The 6000-nt window shown below is 44.4% G+C and overlaps 1 pseudogene; it reads right to left on the bottom strand.

The window, feature by feature from the left end:
- Window positions 1-930: 930 nt before the first annotated feature.
- Window positions 931-1108, bottom strand: LOC142447418 (small nucleolar RNA U3; annotated as a pseudogene).
- Window positions 1109-6000: the final 4892 nt, after the last annotated feature.

Here is a 6000-nt window from a genome sequence, read left to right as displayed (position 1 = left end):
CTTGCCCAGTAGCAGGGAATTTCAGTTATCAGTGGCAGCCGAATTCCCTGGTACCCCAGCCTGGCTCTGATGTCTCAGAATCCTTGGTATCACAGCCTCCGACCTATGACCTTGGGAACATGACCTAATCCACCTGGATATTGACTTTGTTTCTGTAATGAATTAGAGAACTAAAAGGTATGGCCCCAGACTGTAATTTTTTAAAGCATCTCAGAGAAGGAGAGATCAACTGTGGATCTTTCCTGGAGATGGCAGCATGGACAGCAATGGACAGAAGGCCACGTGACTAATAACTTCTAGGTTAACTGCTCCTTCTTTTGCTTTCCCCACTTTTGAAAATTGACATGTCATTCACATACTATCAAAACCACCCTCATAAAGTGCAATGGTCTGTACTCTAGTCCCAACCCACACCACTATGGAAACGGGGAACATTTTTAGCACCCTTAAAATAAACTCTGTATGGATCAGCAGTCGCTCCCCCCACCCCCTACCCCTCGAGACTCAGTTGCGGGCAGGTGCCATTCAGTAGATTTTCAACTCATAGTCACCAGGTGTACAATTGCCCCGCAGGATTTCCAATGCTGGAAGCTATGGGAACAGATTTCCAAGTCTTTCCTCTGGAATGGTTGGGTGGGTTTGAACTGTCAATCTTTGGGTTAACAGCTGAGAGTTTAACCATCGCACCACCGTGGCTCCTTCTGCCAGTGCCTTGCTGTTTCTCATCTGTTCTCTTTCTCTTGGGATTTACCAATTCTGGACATTTTATATTCATGGATTTATACAGTATGTGATCATTTGTGTTGGGGATCTTTAATTGAGGCTGATATTTTCAAGGTTTATCCACATTACAGTATATGTCAGTACTCGATTCCATTTTTATTGATAAATCATATTTCACTCAATGAATAAATGATAATGTATTTATCCACCCATCAGTTGATGAAAAATTCTACTTTGTTATAAATAAAACTGTTATGAGCATTCACTTTTTTTTTTTTTCAGGAGAGAACACTGCGCCTCCTCCTTGTGGTTTGCGGTGCTCTACACGATCAGAGAACGTTTTCTAGTAACCAACAATAGAAATGACCCCTGAGAGTATAGTCTTTGAGCATTCACATTTTTTCACGGACATATGCCTTCAATTCCTTGGATCGGTGCTGAATAGTGGAATTTCCAGAAGCAGCAACACTCACGTGGAAGAAGCACGCTAGTCTGTGTGATCACAAGGTGTCGAAGGGATCAGGTATCAGGCATCAAAGAACAAAAAAATCAAATCATTGTGAATGAGGGGGAGTGCAGATTGGGGACCCAAGACCCATGTGTAAGTAACTGGACATCCCCTTACAGAAGGGTCTCTGGGAGGAGATGAGCCAGTCAGGGTGCAGTATAGCTATGATGAAACATACAACTTTCCTCTAGTTCCTAAATGCTTCCTCCGCGCCCCCCACCCCTATATCATGATCCCAATTCAACCTTACAAATCTGGTTAAACCAGAGGATGTACATTGGTACAGATAGGAACTGGAAACACAGGGAATCCAGGACAAATGATCCCTTCAGGACCAGTGGCACGAGTGGCAATACCAGGAGGGTGGTGGGAGGGTGGGGTGGAAAGGGGGAACCGATTACAAGGATCTACAAATAACCTCCTACCTGGGGGGCGGCCAACCGAAAAATGGGTGAAGGGAGATGTCAGACAGTGTAAGACATGACAAAATAATAATAATTTATAAATTATCAAGGGTTCATGAGGGAAGGGGTAGTGGGGAGGGAGGGGAAAAATGAGGATCTGAAACCAAGGGCTCAAGTAGAAAGCAAGTGTTTTGAGAATGATGATGGCAACAAATGTACAAATGTGCTTGACCCAATGGATGGATGGATTGATTGTGATAAGAGTTGTAAGAGCCCCCAGTAAAATGATTAAATTTTAAAAAGTGGAATTGCTGGATTGTATAGTGATTCTAAGTTTAACTCTTTGAAGAACTGTCAGACATACGATTGTGAAGCGGTTTCCCCAACAGCTGCATTCTCGTATGTCCCCACCAGTAATGTATGGAGGTCCTAACTTTCCACTTCCTATTGTTCCTCTTTCTGATTACAGCCATCTTCATGGATGACGGGAGCCCTGGGACACAGTGACTAAACCAAAAGGTTGAAGGTTCAAACCCACTGGTCACTTGCCACATTCTCATGGGAGGAAGATGAAGCAATCTGCATCGGCCAGGTGGCTAGTGGTCAGAACAGATGCCGCAGTGGGTTTGGTGCAGTAGGTACGTGCTCAGTAGCTAGCAAAAAAACAAAAGGCAGTGTGGCTCCACCAGCCACTCTTCTGGAGAAAGATTTGTCAGTCTGCTTTTGTAAAGATTTATACAGGTATGAGGCAGTTCTACTCTGTTCTGCAGGGTTCACTCATCGCATTGGGTTTAATGAGGAGGACATTGTACCCCCATGTGGTTTTGATTTGTATTTCCCTTTGGACTAATGATGTGGATTATTGCTCATATTGGCCATTTACAAAGAAATCTATTCACATCTTTTGCTTGTTTTTTTTTAATTAGGTTGTCTTGTTATTGCTGAATTGTAAGAGTTCTTCCTATATTTTAGATCATAGGTTCTTATCAGATTTATGATTTTCAAGTCTTCCAATTCATTAGGCTATCTTTTCGCTTTCGTGATGAGGTATTTGGAAGCATAAAAGTTTTTAATTTTGATGAAATCCAATTGGTCAGTTTGTTTGGGTTGCTTATGTTTTTCTTGTCATGTATAACAAACCATTGATTAATCCAAAGTGTTCTAAGTGTTCTTTTATAGTCTCGGCTCTCCTATTTAGTCTTTGGCCCATGTAAGTGAATGTTTGTGCATCATCCAGTCAGAAGCCGGACTACATGAATAAGAGCACAGCATCAGGATCGGAAGGAGGCTCATTATCAACTGAGGACATGCAGAGGCCATCATCTGCTTGCTGAGCACGAAGAGGGTTTGAAGCACTTATACACGCAGATCAAAGACTGAAGAACGAAAACGAAAATCCCCACAGATAGACCAATGAGCAATATCATGATAAATGGAAAGAAATAAGTTCGAAGTTAACAAAGATTTTTATCGGCTCCATAATCAACCCTACAGACACGACCTGAATTTGTACTGAGTGCAAGTATCTCCTAGTTGTCCTATGACTGAAATTTCTTTCCTGGCTTTTTGAATGTTGATGGGGTCTTCTCTTTCTCACCTATGATTTGTAATTTTGCCTTTCTACTAAGATGATCTTATCTTTACCACCATTTAAAAATAGTTTTCTGTTGAATTTCCCAGCTGTGAAGCACAGGAGGAGTGGACGCATAATGATAACAACTGATACGGGGGGCCATAGGGAATGCAGGGGTGGGGGACAGGAATGGGGAGGGAAAGGGGATTGTGGGAGTAAATAATGGTGTGGGGAGGAGGGAGGGAGCACTAGAACTGATTGAGATTCCACCACTCATTTTAAAGGTGATTGAATCATCGGGGGGGGGGGAATCTCTAAAAATGATGTGGTTGTGATTGTACAATTCCCCTTGATCGAACGATTGAACTATTCCATTGTATGATATGTAAATTATATGCCAATAAAACTATTGGGGGAAAAATAAAATAAAGTGGGCCTGACTGCGGAAAAGATGTGGGGACCACATCAGCTCTCCTGTGACGCCACAGAGGAGAAGAACATCTGTCTCCACAGCAGCCCCAGGCCACCTGTCACAGCAGAAGTCAGAACCGCCTCCGGCCTCCATCCTGCCGTTGCACTGCTGTGACATCACTGTCCCTCCCAAGGTGCAGCCTCGGAGCTTCACACTGCCAGGGGTGGGGTGTGAGGGGAGGGGCTGAAGGAAGTGCACACCCACCCGCACATAATCAAACGTGGATCCTGACCTTTTCCTTTCTATTGATGTCACTTACACAAATGCTAGTTTGGAGAATTCATTTGCCGTGGCCATGCAGAACTCACAGGCAGTATTCCTCATTGGGGCGAGGGGGTTACCACAAGTATCAGGATGTGTAAACAGTCTGGTCTACTGTCTCTGGGTCACGTGGTCCCTTGACTTCGGTCTCCAGGACCAGGACCATCTCTCCCCTCACTGTCTCCTGGTCGCAGGTCTTGGGCGCAACACCACTGCTCTGTCTCAGCGTGGCTCCTTCGCTCTGTCCCACGGTTTCTGTGTCCTGGCCTCCGGTGCCTCTGGTCTCAGCCTTCTGGCGGGGACTCAGATACTTTTCTTCCTTAGTGGTCCCCAGATTTTGTCTCTTCTTGCTTCTGAGATAGCTCTCTTAAAGCCCAGGAGATGGCAACTAACCGATGAACCTTCCCTGCTAGTGGTTCGCCCGCCCTCGGGGCACGGTCCCTGCAATCATCCGGTGAGAGCTGCAGAGACCAGGAGACCAGGACCTTGTTGCTGTTTGGCTCCCTCAAGTTGGCTCCCATTGAACGTGACCCTAGACACAGTCCTGGCCATCCTCACAAGTGTATGCTCACGCCCACTGTTGCAGCCACGGTGTCGGTCCATCTAGTCAAGGGCCTTCCCGGTGTTTGCTGCCACTCTCCCTTACCAAGCATGAAGCCCATCATCAAGGACAAGTCTCTCCTGACCGCGTGCCCCAAGTCCTACAGACGAAATCGCGTCATTCTGGCCTTGAAGGGGCATTCTGGTTGGACTTCTTCCAACACAGATTCGCTGGTTCTTTTGGCAGTCCACTTTCCGTTTGAGATATGTTTAGTGTGTTTTTCTTCTTCTTTTCAATATCCTTTGCCAGCACCATCATTCAAACACATTCTTCTTTGGTTTTCCTTGTTATTGAATAGTTAAATATTATTGAATCATTTGATACTAAATAATATCATTGAATAATTCAATAATATAGAATGATATGCAACCTTCACACACATATGAGGAGATTAAAATTCTATGACTAAATACACACACACGTATTATGGCTTGGGAGAAGTGAGACTTAGTCCTCAAAGTAACTGCCTTGTTTGTCAGCACTTTAAAGAGGACAGTGTGGCACTCGACCTCTGGTGAATGCAATGTGTCATTTGATCTCTTGACCGCTGCTTCCATGAGCCTTGATTGAGGATCCAAGCAAGACAAAATCCTTGACAACTTCAATCTTTTCTCCATTTACCAGGATGTTACCTAATAGGCCATTTGTACGGATGTGTGAGGGTTTGGGTCTTCTTTACATTGAATTGTAATTCATACTGAAGAGTACAATCCTTGATCTTCATCAGCAAGTATCATGAGGCCTCATCACTTTCAATAAGCAAGCCTGTGTCGTCTGAGTATTTCAAATTGTTAATAAGCCTTCCTCCACACCTGATGCTGCATTCTTCTTCAAATAACCTAGCTTCTCGAAGTGTTTGCTCAGCAGACAGATTGAATAAGTATAGTGAGAGGCTACAACCCTGATAAACACCTTTCCGGATTTTAAAACATGCAGTTTTCCCTTGTTCTGTTCACACAACGGCCTCTTGATCCCTGGACACGTTCTGCATGAGCACAATGAAGTGCCCTGGAATTCCATTCTCAAGGCTCGCCAGAAATGATCCACACAGTCAAATGCCTCAGTGCAGTCAACAACACACAAGCAAACAGCTCTCTCATATTTTCTGCCTTCAGCCGAGTTCCATCTGACCTCAGCAAGGATTATCCTTGTTTCATGGCCTCTTCTGAATCCGGCCTGTCAACGTACTGCTGCAATCATTGTTGGATGATCTTCAGCAAAATCTTACTTGCGTGTGATATTTATGATACTGTTCTATAATCGTCATATTGTGTTGGGTCCGCTGTCTTTGGAATGGCACGAATATGGCAGTCTTCCTGTCAGTTGGCCAAGTATTGTCTTCCACATTTCCTGGCATAGAGGAGTGAGGGCTCCCGGTGCTTTATGAACTTGTTGAAATGTTTCCATTGGCATTTCACCAATTCCTGGAGACTTGTTTTCGGCTAATGCTTTCAGTGC

The sequence above is a fragment of the Tenrec ecaudatus genome, chromosome 4 (assembly GCF_050624435.1).
Source record: "Tenrec ecaudatus isolate mTenEca1 chromosome 4, mTenEca1.hap1, whole genome shotgun sequence".
Taxonomy (NCBI): Eukaryota; Metazoa; Chordata; class Mammalia; order Afrosoricida; family Tenrecidae; genus Tenrec; species Tenrec ecaudatus.
The sequence above is the reverse complement of the archived record's forward strand: the minus strand, read 5'-3'. Positions and strand labels throughout refer to the sequence as shown.